The 13,013-nt window shown below is 41.3% G+C and overlaps 1 protein-coding gene across 1 annotated transcript in view; it reads right to left on the bottom strand.

Moving 5' to 3' along the window:
• LOC103371228 (SH3 domain-binding protein 4) overlaps positions 1-10,448 on the bottom strand; it is a 59,372-nt gene extending 48,924 nt beyond the window's left edge. Inside the window, exon 1 of the mRNA XM_008300479.1 lies at positions 10,343-10,448. The gene's annotated coding sequence lies outside the window, so the exon portion shown is untranslated. The remainder of the gene's footprint in view (positions 1-10,342) is intronic.
• Positions 10,449-13,013: the final 2,565 nt, after the last annotated feature.

Here is a 13,013-nt window from a genome sequence, read left to right on the forward strand (position 1 = left end):
AACGGAGTCAGACTGCAGCCAGAAACACGTTTCGACTAAAAATATTGACATTGATGCATTCTAAGCATTGCCACTATCGATCATGTCGACCGACCACCCTGCACTAATCGACTAACTGGTAAAACAGTCCATACATGAACTCAGTTTTTCTGCGGCAGCCTTGGACTGGGTTGAGTTTTCCAACAAAAACACCGCTTAAAATTCTTTCACCTTTCAGCTGAGACTTAAAAACAAGCCGTGCTCCTGCTGTGTAACCTGCCGGCTTCATGCGCTGCCTCTGCTCTTTTTTTTCATCATTTCACATTTCTGACTGGCAGCAGTCGCCCGAGGTTCACCCGTCCGATCTGAGACAAACCCACAAACATGCCGACTAAGAATTTGCAGTGCAGTTATTATTCTTTTTTTTTTTAAAGTCTGCTTGACTCTCCTGCTGATAACCAGAGGCGAAACACCGAGCATGTTCAGACATTTGAGCTGCTCCTGTCAGTCTCGGGTACATTCGCTGGAGCACATTTTTGCAGATGTTTACGGTCGATTCTTTGTTTAATTTTCCTTCTCTTTGCGACCACGAAAGGTGGTTCGGTGTGATTTTTCTGCAGCCATCATTCACTCTTTCGCTTCGTAATATAAACACGGCGATGTGGAAAGGGTCTGCGGGGGGAGAAAAAGAAAAAAAAAGTGAGGAGGAATGCGAGGAATGCCGAGCTCCAAATGAAGTCATGCATTATTCAAGTGAAGGAGGTGGTAAAAAAAAAAATAAAAAGGTGGAGGGGGGGAAAAAAAAGGAAAACCCATCATTCTTTTAACCACAAAAGGGAGGTTAGAGATCATGTTAAACTGTCATTCTGGGCTTTTATCAGGAAATTCATTGGGCGGCTTTCAGTGTTGCCAGTCTTGTCACGAACCGCGAAACAATGGCAATGAACACACAATGACACACACACACACAACACCCCCCTGCTCCACACAATGACACACACACACACACTTCACTCCATTTGCTTTCTTCAACAAGTCCACAGTCTGACGCCAACGCAGAGGTGTGCAGCTTGAATCTTTATTACACCCCAGAAAACAGCATGATGGGTGAAACTTTACTTTTCTTTCTTTCTCCGCCGCTTCGTCCCAGCAGCATGAACACATTCCTGCACTGACGTCGTGTTTGTTTACTACTGCGGTCGTTACTCACGGCTCAGAAATAACTCTTAGATCAGCATCTCGAACAGGCCTGACTCTTAGTACGACGTCTTCTGAATCCCCTGGAAATGATGTTTAGTTGGACAAACACATGATTTGCTCGATGCGTTTTTGTTTTGTTTTCTTTTTGGCTTTTTACACTCTGGCCCTGAGAGGGATGATATTTTGTTCGGGTGCTGCTGCAGTAGTTTCCAGCCTGATTTATAAATAGAAACGCCAGATTGTTACTTACTGCGGTTACGTCAAATGTCAGACGCCTAATGTCATATAGGTGGCGTGATCAATTCATCCTGCTTTCGTAACAACTGGTAGGTTCCCATTTGCGGTTTTTCCGAGGGCCTCAGATTGGAGAGTAAACATCCGATGACGTGTCGATAAGCGGCTGGATGATCCAACTTTCACGTGGAGGATCGTGAAGAAGTGGGTTTGCAGCCAACATCAGGAGAAGGAACACAAGTTTTTTTTCTACAGTGGAACACCTGTAGCGCCCAAAACCAGAGGAGGCTCTTCGGATAAGGAGCGCGCTTGTTGTTTTCTTCAACTGTGAATTAGTCTTCTGCACAGTTCTACTGAAGCATCCTGGCGTGTCCGACTACACATATTACGCACAAACCACCTCGAACACCAGCATGATGGCACATGGATGCTCAAATGAGCTCAGCACGGTAATTGCACACAGGATTTTTTTGCAGGAGCACTGGGAGCAGAGTATCACTGGACTACGACGTTAATGGTGGCCACATTTAAATCAGGGATTGCACACTTTTGCATACAGTGTCTCCATTATATAGTTGGTGACCAAATAACTCTGACAAGTTTATTTACCAGCTGACGACACAAATGTATGGGACCTTAATCAAAAACATTTGTCAGATTATATGATGATTTAGCTTATTAGGGATGTTACTGATTAATCATTAATTTGGTAATAACTTAGCCAATTAAAAATGCAGAAGATGAAGGACGTGTCAGATAACATATTGTACATTAGCTGTAGGACTGTAGGAGCCTCTTATTGTTTAATGAGATAGAAAACTGCAGTTCATTTGTGTTTCATACTGTAGTCAGTTACTGGAGTAGATCCATGTTTGCGAGCAGAGAGCATTGTGGGGGTTAAGCTAGCAACGGGTACCATGACAGAGACTTCTGTGACCGTTAATGGAGCTCACCGGAGCCCAGTGGTCCATGAAAGCAAGCTGCTTTTGCATCCAGTGTCATTACAAATAACATAATCTTGGGGCGCCGCTGTAGCTCACCTGGTTGAGCTGGCGTCCCATGTGTAGGGCTACAGTCCCCATGTGGAGGTCATGAGTTCGAATCCTGCTCATGACCCTTTCCACACATCCTCTCCCCTACTTTCCTGTCTCTCTCTCACTTTACTATCAAATAAAGGCACAAAGGCCAAAAAAAATAACTTAAAAAACATAATCTGCTCTTGATATATCCACTGGGCTTCATTCGTTTTAATGATTAATCAATTATTAAAAGTGCTGTCGACTAAACTGTCTAGAGGAGCACTGATTTTACATTCCTGTTTATGGTACTTGGTCCCTGGACCCTCCTTCCTGATGACACCATGAAACACAAGAAGAGAAAAACACATCAAGGCAAGACTTTGTGAGACTGTAATCCCCCAGTGTGACACAGAGTTCATCTTATCAGACTGAAATATTGTGCCGGATGTGTCTTTTGACCGTTTTCCATCCTGCATGCAGCTCACATCCAGCTGGGCCAGGAGGAGCCTCACACCCTCAAGACCAAAACCACAACACCGAGCAACAGACGCCACCAAACCAGCAGCCAGACGGCTAAAAATACAGCTGCAGTGATGAATGGCCAACACTAATGCAGGGACAGTGATGCTCGCACCGTGTCACGGAGCGCAGCTTAAAAGCAAGATGTAAATCAAACTGATAAATGGTGCGTTTCCTTCCTGATAACAGGTAGCGACGACTCCCGGGGCAGCAGCCCAGCACTCGCCCTGGGCTCCAGCTGACGCCGAGCGTGAAGGAAGGGGGGAGGTTGTTAGGGAAAAGACCGAGCTCTCGGATGACTCACCCCTGGTATAATGGCCGGCTTCAGCCCCTGACAAGTAAAGCTGACGACGGTGGCCCTGGGCCGGGGGGTGGTGGTGGGGGGAGCGCGAGGGGGGCAGGGACCAGCTGGCTGTCTGATGCCAGCGGCAGCCGAACCCTCGCTGTCATAACTCGTGCTGCAATCAGCTGGAACTGAGCTCCAGCGACACCAGGACAAGCACGTTCACCCCTGGAGGGGAGGAGGTGAGGCGAGGGTGAGGCGAGGGGGGGGAGACGCTTATCTGGAATCACATGCATTCATTCACACAAAGGAGGCCATTCAAGGCCGGCCGAAACACAAGATCGGGGTGATGGAAGGATGAACGAAGTTTTTGCTGCGAGAGCCACCGACTGTTTTCTCCGTCGCCGTCGGTCACGCTCCGGCTAATCACATCTGCATCTCAATCAACTGGTGTGTCGATGGAGCGAATATTAGAAACGTCTGGACTGAGGAGGGCCGACAAAAGAAGCAGCAACTGTTGCAAATAACAGAAGAGATGCCGTCTTTGACTCTTAATCGACATAGTTGCTGTCAAACGGACAACATGCTTTATGAAACTTCTCGGGGATTTTAAATGATTTTGAGAATGTCAGAGCTGAACAACTGTGCAATCAGCCAATCTCAAAGGTTTTTGGGATTTAAACACGTACGTTATGCAGAGTTTTAACTGTCGTGTTGAATGTTACACTGAACTGATGGTTGACTATTAAAAAAAAATCTAATCAAACTGCAAAATCTGTCACAGAAACGGCTATTAAACTGAACTGGCGACAACACAAAAAACAAGGCAACAGTCAATCAGCTGATCCCAGTAACAAGTACTGTGTCTGTATAATGGCTTCAGTGAAGACGACTGACGGCGATGTTCATGTTTACGATGTTCCCCTCATAGAAAACAGTTCAAGTGGATAAAGACACGTCACGGTAAATCTGACAGTAGAACACCTTATTTCATGCTGTTTAAAGTGATGTTTACACTCACAGCTGTAACTGAGCGGAGACTAGAGGCTTCTCGGTGCACAGTCGGCTAGTTACACAGCACAAGGCAACGATACGCAGTTAGCATCAAATCAGACGAGCAGAGTCTACTGTAGCCTGCATGGGAGGCGTTTAGGAAACATCTGTAAACTGCAGCATCTTTTGAAACGCAAATGTTCAGCAACTGAGTACAATTTAATTCATATTTTGCATCTTGGACACACTGGATTTGGGTGGAGATGATTTTACGTCTTGTTTTAATGCAAAGATTCGTACAGCTAGCAGGACTTTAGCAGTGCTGTGTTCATGTAAATGTGACAGTGCAACAATAAACATCTAGCCATCATGATCGCAACACCAATCAGGATATTTGTAATTATAATATTAGCCATTAATCCTGCAGCTCCAGTGGATGTCTGTCTCCTCTGAGCCAATCAGCTCCACTGTAGTCCAAAAACTATTAAAAGTTAGCCACACGGTTGCACATGTTCTCTCATTAGCACGAACACAAACGCTGAAGCTCATTTTGAATCAATCAATAACTTAAATTTCAACTCTGTTTAATGTAATTTTTCAACACATTTGTCTGAGTCGCTGCAGTAACTGAGTGGAGACTAGAGGCTTCTCGCTGCACCGTCGGCTAGCATCAACTATAGCCTGCAGAAAACATCTGAAAACTCCAACAGAGGAGCTTTGGGTACAATATCCTTCATACTCTCGTCTTCTTGGAGCTACACTGGATTGTTTCAGGCCTTATATTGATGCACGTTTAGCAGGAATGCTGCACAAGCGGCGCTCTGTTCACTTAAATGCAAAACTGCTGTGAAAAAAACAAAACATTCAGTCGTCATGATCTCGGTGCGGATCAGGATATTTGTAATTAGAATTTTGGCTGTAATCCCGCAGCCCCGGTGGATATCTCTCCCCTCTGTGCCAACGAGCTCCATTGTTGTCCAAAAAAACAATTAAAAACACATCAGTTAGCCGCACGGTTGCACTGAGCTGCTGAGGCTCGTTTTGAATCAGTCCCACATACGCACCATGGATCACCAAATCAACCCGCCGCTGGAATTAGCCTCCAGTAAATCCACTACTGTACTTTGCAAAAGTAGCCACAGTGAGCAGCTGCTTTAGGAAACGGCGCTTCAAAAAGTGAAGAGTGGGGTTTTTTTTAGCGTGTGTTCTGTTTTTTACATCTTCAGTGGAGCTGAGAGCCACAGACGGGGCAGCGAGTTCAGCCCAGGAGATGTTCGGAGGCAGACGAACGCTCGGCCGGGTTCGGCGGGTTCACTGGATCTGCTGCCTATATGATATGACTGCCAGCATTGTTCCTTAATTAAAACCTGTCTCTCCAAAGAAGAAGCTCCCTTTGGAGATTTAGAGCGTTGCTGTATTTGTTTTAATGCGTTACGTAAAGCGCAGCAAACGGCCCAACTCAAATAAACTTGCGTCGCTCCCCTTTCGCGCGTGAAGATCGATGACGCTGGCGGTCGGAGCGAGAGGTAATTAGCATCGAGGCTGCAAACAGGCCGCCTGGAGGGAACGACGAGCACCTCGAGGCTCTCCTGAAGCTGAACATGTAAAAGCAGGCTGCGGGGAAAAAGAGAAAACAGTCTGAAGCTGAAGCCTTGGTGTATATGGATTTAACAGCAGGTACGACGTTGGCCACCGCGGCGGCGCTTTTATCAGATCAAAGAGGTTTGAGCTGATTTTCATACAGTTAAATGAACTCGATGATGTAAAACAGCGTGTGTGCTCCGGGGCATGTAAATATACGCTGCTGCTGCTGCTGCTGCTGCTGTGGCCTTTTTTTAGTAAACATGTTATTTAAAGTCAGACGAGGCATTAACTTACAGTTTCTGGGAGGGTTTTTTTTTTACTCCCTGTGGGCTCATTTTTTTTACAACAACATAAAATCCTGCACCTCTACAGAAACAACCAGGACCAGAAGTAGAGAGGGCTCACTAATGTGTTTTAAGCAGCACAGCAAAGTTACAAAGACATAAATCTTAAATAAAGAAGTTGTTGCAATCAAAGTGTCCCTGAGTGTTACCAAAACTGAAAAAAATGTTGCCTCTGCATTATATAGATGTTTTTATTCTAACACACTGCCTGCAGTTCAGTTTAAAACTTCCTGAATTTTTGCTAAATGACTCTTGGTCACAGCTGAGTCACTGATGGCTCCTCAGTTGCGCTGACAAGCACAGAATTTTTTGTTTTTTACAGAATCTGGTTATAGCTGAATGATTGTTTTTGGTGATTTTTTTTTTAAATAGTGGTTTTAATGAAATATCACGATTTTGAGCTGAAATTTGGTTGAACTTTCTGGTTTCTGGTGCAATTGTGGCATTTTTTTCCTCAGGATAACTTGTCTTTTGAACATGTTTTGGGGTTCAGAGGGTGGAAACTTTAACCAACATGAATGAAATTAACTTTAATAACATCTTAGTGTCCATGTAGGAGCTGGAATCACTACGTGGACAGTAAAAACAAACTGCATGATCAGAGCTGAATTGGTCCTTTAACGATAAATTTGGTGAACTGAACAACATTTAAGTGATTATTTTTATTCCTTTCACAGTTCAGAGCTTTAAACGTGCATAAAATTGAATCTTCTGAAGTCGTAAACAAGGCTGGCACCGTGGAAACGGTGATATATTGACATATGAACCCGTTTTGGGAATTAAATTAAAGTATTTGAAACTTCCTGCGCACTAAAGTTAAAGAGCAAAAGAAGAGACATTTTTTTAAAAGCGTCCAAAGAGATGCGTCGACCAGAAAACCTGTCGAAGCACCGGGACGAGCTCAGCCGACTTCCTAGAACTTTCTCTGTCATCATGTGTACTCTAGTCTTACAATATGTGTTTTTTTGTTCTATTTACTTAATTAACCTCATTTTAATTTACATTTTAGCTGCTCTATGACTTCAGAGAAACTACATTTCCTGTCTTTTATTTTTGTTTTGAATGTTCTTTACCTTTCTTGGCTGTATTTTTGATGTATCTCTGGTGCTGTGTGCTTATTAAGGCTGCAATTATTAATTATTTCCACTGTTAACTAATTTGTAAATTATTTATGCAACTAATAGATGAGCTGTTTGGTCTGAAAGTGATGGAAAAATGCTGATTAGTGCATCATTTTGCTGTCAAAGTGGAGGAAAAATACAGAAAACATTCACTTTGAGGAAGCTGGAAGTTAGTTTTTTTTGTATTTGTTTCTTTAAAAAAATGATCAAACTTGTTATTGAATCACTAAAATAGCTGGTAGTTAAATTAGCAGCTGATAACTAATCGATTAATCATCAGCTGATGATGTATATATGAGTTAGAACTGAAAGCTAAATAATTGATTAGTTGATCGATAAATAACATTTTGGCTCAATTAATAGTTTGAAAAGTCGATGTTTTCAAAGCAAAAGTTGCAGAAAAAGTGTCAAATATTTGCTTTTCGTTGTCTTAAATCATTTTTAACTGAATATTTTGGGACGTTTCTGACTTTTGCTTGAACAAAACAAGCTCTCAGCAGAACTGTTTGACGGAATCTGAAAACTCTCAGCTCTGATTGGTCCTCGATGACGGTCTGATCACCTGATTATGCCTCCAGAGACTCCTGCTCATCACAGTGCATCAGCCTCCTTTACCGTTCCATCAGCGCGCTGACAGGTTTTCTACGAATGGGACAAATCGGAGCTCGTCTACAGAAATGAACGGATTTAAAAGCCCAAACCTTGTATTGATTCTTTACGTTCTGCAAAGTATAAACACAGAAAGTCAGTTTATCGTCCTCCTGGGGTCGGCCGACCTCTCGTACGTGAAGCCACAGGGAAAAAAAAGAGATCAGGATTTAAACATCTGCACACCCTGACTGACAGCCAACATCTGGCCTCGGTGCATTATTTACTGTGAATACTCTACGAGGAGTTAACGTCTCGTCAAGGCCACGATGCCACGTCCATGGAAATCACATCAAACCTGCTGCTGCTAAATCCACACATTCAGGACGTTCTGCTTCAGTTCGTGCTGCAGGAGAAAATTCACTTTAAGGCTTTTATCATCTTCTATCTTTTGTTCTACGGACGTACACGTGCTCTGTTTTTGGTTCAGTTTCCTGTATTTTTTTTGTTTTTATTTCTTTTGCTGTTGATGAATGAAAACTGAAGCTCATTCAAGTTATTACAGCTGATCTTGAGGGAGGAGATGAACCATCTCTGATGTAAATCCACTGAATAATTCTCGAGATATTTCAGCCTGAACTCAGGATGCAAACTTTAAACAACCTCCGTTACCACTAATCAGTCCATGAACTGTTCATCCATCAGGGACATTTACCGATTCACGCCTAAAATCATGATGTTTCACCAAAATCACTTCATTCTACGCGTCTCAGTGCCAAAAAATAAACCATTTAATCGAAGCAGATTCTGTAAAAAACAAAAAATTGCAACAAATGCTGTAAATGACATTATTGACATTTTGGCCCTTGTTTTAAAGTAATTAAGTGTAATTTTTATTAATTGATACCTGTTATTTAATAAAACAGGAAAAACCAGCAAAAAATAAATAAATGAATAAAATTAATTGTAAAAAAAAAATGCTGTTAAAAACTGTACAAACATAAGTTTTTACAGGATGTGAAAATGACGAGACTGGAAAACTGTTTTATTTAAAGCCTGTAAAAAATATTAAAATAGCAGTGAGTATTTAAAATAACACATTTTTTTGCTGATTTAAATTCAGTAGAAATGGGGGAATGTTATGGTTACACATTGTACAAGAAGCTTACGATATGTGCCATTTGTGAAAATAAATAAAAATATAAAATATGATTACGTGGACATTATTTACTTTTTTGCAGTCAAAATATGAACTTATATTTTTTCTGTAATTTTACTGTTTTTTTACCTGTAATTAAAAAAAAAAAAAAAAAACAGGAATGATCTGTAGAATAACAGTTAAAACATAATTTACCTTTTTTAAACTTTAATATCCATAATTTTCCTTTCAACTAACCGTAAACATCTGTGAAGGGTTTTGTTTGTTTGTTTTTCTTTTTTTTCTGATGCAAATACAGTAAAAAATGGGGAAATTTAACGTTTACAAAGGAACAAATTCTAAAAATACTGATTTTGCTTTGCTTTTTTTTTGTTTGTTTTTCATTTTTTACAGTGTAGAGCAGAGTAAAGCTGAACCCCTGGAGCTCAGGGCTCCACTGAGAAGATGAAGGAGATGAAGGAGATGAAGAAGATGAAGAGGAGGTCAGATCTTCCCTTGTGTTTGTGTTTAACTCGCTGTCATGGAAACCGGAGACTGAACATTAACATACAGAGCATCAGCAGCAGCTGCTCCTCCACATCTACCCAACATATACCCAACGTTAATCCAACGTCTATCCAACATCTACCCAACATATATCCAACATCTACCCAACGTATATCCAACATATATCCAACATCTACCCAACGTATATCCAACATATATTCAACATCTACCCAACGTTAATCCAACATCTACCCAACATATACCCAACGTTGATCCAAATCTCTCCAACATCTACCCAACGTATACCCAACATATACTCAACATATATCCAACGTCTATCCAACCTCTGCCCAACATATATCCAACCTCTGCCCAACGTTAATCCAACATCTACCCAACATATATCCACCGTTAATCCTCCGTCAGGCTCCATGAATCCTTGAAGAACTTCAGAAGGTAACAAACGGACTTTCCTGAGCTGTAGTTCTCCAGCAGGTAGGAAAGAAAAGATCCACCCAAAGATCCGACAAGCAGCGAACCGTTACCGAACCGAACACAGCGAGGCTTTAAAGAGAATAAAAGAAGAATAAAAGATGAATAAAACCCGCTCTGGTGTCGCTGAACCGTCGCTTTTCTCTTTTTCTTGCTCGACAGGAGCAGCGGAGCTTCTCCTCCACAGACAAAAGTTACAGCTTGAAAAAAAAAAAAAAAGAAAAACTGTCGCTTCCAGCTGGAGAAACATTTTCACCAGCAACATAAAAAAAAACAAAATAATTACTAATAAAAATATAAAAACGACGCGGACGGAGGCGGAGGACGGGGCGGCAGCTTACCTGGCGGAGAAGCGGTCTGCTTTTGTCCCGGGAACAGAAGCGCTGCGCGGGGCTCCGAGCGTCGAGCTCTCCGGCGGGCGGCGGAGCTGGATGTGGATCCACCGAGACTCCTGGAGGAAAGAAGCCGAGCTCCGGCTGATGTCACCCGGACAGGGAGGGGCCTCGCCGGGACACATTTCCATAAGGACATGATGTCACTGCTCCGGTTCAAACAGCAACAATGACATCTACAGACACCAGCAACAACAGCCAGGTTTGGTTTTAGAAACTGTTTTTGGTGATTTTTAACCCTTTAATGCGTGACTGGTGGTTTTTTTTAACAAGCGAGAATATTTTTAAAAGTTTTTCAGGACTTGTTGTGAGTATTTCACTTCCTGAAATCCTGTATTTTCACAATAATTCCACTGACTTCACATTTTATAGTTATTATAATATACAGAATAAAATGAATGATCAATCACGTGACTGATAACATCATTTAATACACATAAGATAAAACTTTACACTTTTTAAAATTTTGTTGTGTTTTCTTTTGTTTTGTAAAGTCAACAAATCTTTTTTCATTTGCTGTGATATTCTGTAGTTTGAGAAAACAGCATAAATAAGTAAAATAAATTTATTTATTTCTCATTTTTCAACACTTGATTTACATAATTTAGTTTTTTTCTAATTTAAATACAGCACACATGGTGTCGTTTTGAAATCAAACGCTTTCAAATAGCAGAAAACTATTTGTACAGGTAAACATTTTTGATGTTTATTTATAGTTGTGGTCTGTTTTTGTTTGTTGCTTTGTTTTGTAAAGTCAACAGGTTATTTTTATTTATTTATTTGCTCTTATTTTAGTAGATATTCTGTAATTTAACCAAACAGCCAAAAAACTAATTTCCCATTTTTCAATCCTCATATACATAATTGACTTTTTAATAATTTAAATACAGTAAATAAAATGTCGTTTTGCAGTCAAACCTTGTAAAAGAACCAACAACACATATACGTATTTATCCCCTGACATGGACTCTTCTGCTGTCACTGATCCGTCCGTCACTCAGCTGCCTCTGAACTCCAGATGTTCACTGAAACATTAAAGAAAAGACTCCAAACACCAGCCTCAATAAAAACAAACCCAACATGATGAACTGCTTTAATATCAGCATTACTGTGTTTATGCTAAATATTTCATTGCATTTCTCCCCCAGTGGTGCTTTAACGTACACTAACAGGCACAAATACTGACATTGTTGTGCATTCATGTATAGAAAATTATTTTAAATATTACTATAAATTAATAGGCTTATAATCGTACAAGTGGGTTATGCTGCCACCACATCATGATGCTGCCACCTCCATGTTTCCCATCATGATGCTGCCACCACCATACTTCCCATCATGATGCTGCCACCACCATACTTCCCATCATGATGGTGCCACCACCGTGCTTTTTCCTGTTTTCTTAATTTACAGATAATATTCAGTAAAATCTGGGAAAACACCACATAAATTACATTGACGATTGTTTTAAAAAAATCAAAAGCCTTTAAATAATGCCTACATCAAAAATTTGTAATTTAAAGAATATTATTCCTTTTACCATGTGTGAAAAAAAATACAATTTCACTGTAATAAATCAGCTAAAAATATCATTTTTTTTTTGGTTATATATATGTGTTTTTTTTTCTGGTGGCCTTCTCAGCAGATTTTCACAGTTTTAGCTCATATTTTAATTTTTGACAGTCTACTGATGGTTCAAACATAAAACTGCCAACACTGACTAATGCGATGCGACAGGATGTTGAGGGTGTCTTTGGCCAAACGCTGACCTGCACAAACTTCCCAGTAAAAACACAAACACGGTTCACCGAGAAGCCGAAGAAAACGACTCGAGTCTCGGTGGCAGCGTCTAACTCTGCGTCTGCGGGAAGCTCAGTCAAACAAAGTGCTAGTCACATGTCAATAGCTGCTCAGAGGTTGGTGTTCCTTCCTTTGTTCGCCAACTTCCAGCCTTTCTTTCAGAGGAACAGCTGGATCTGACATCTCCTGCAGACTGGCAGCCGAGTCGTGCTTTATTATGCGTAACGGGGCCAAACTGCTGCTTGGTTTGCTCGTAGCCAAAGTGTGTTTGTGCTATCGCTGCTACAGAACGTTCGGTCTGACTCTGCATAGTTTCCACTCGGCAAAAAAAAAAAAAGAAGATAACACTGGAATTACTTTATCCTTTATGTATTTTTAATCGGCCCCGAGCAGGCCGACAGTGTGCTCACACTGCTAACAAGCCTCTTATAGCTTCAGATGAAACAAGTGTGGGTTCCCTCTTCATCCTGGTTCACATGATGCTTCTGGCTGCTACAAAATAAAAGCTACTAAATGTATACGTACATTAATACTCAACCCCCTCAAGACAGTGTTTAGTAGAGTCACCTCTGGCTGCAGTGTAACAGCACTGTCTGTGTGGATGGACCTCAGTCAGCCTGAACATGTGGATGCTGCACTTCTACCTCAGTTTTCTTTGTAAAACTGCTAAAGCTGTGACAGGTGACACAGAGACCATGAGTCAACAGCCCTCTTCAAGTTCAGCCACTTATTCTGGGTTGGAGTGACATCTGGGCTCTGACTCAGTCACTCCACAACACTCACCTTGTTGTCTTTAAACCATTTTTCTGTGGCTTTGGTC

Source organism: Stegastes partitus, unplaced genomic scaffold (genome assembly GCF_000690725.1).
Source record: "Stegastes partitus isolate 25-593 unplaced genomic scaffold, Stegastes_partitus-1.0.2 Scaffold1547, whole genome shotgun sequence".
Lineage (NCBI taxonomy): Eukaryota > Metazoa > Chordata > Actinopteri > Pomacentridae > Stegastes > Stegastes partitus.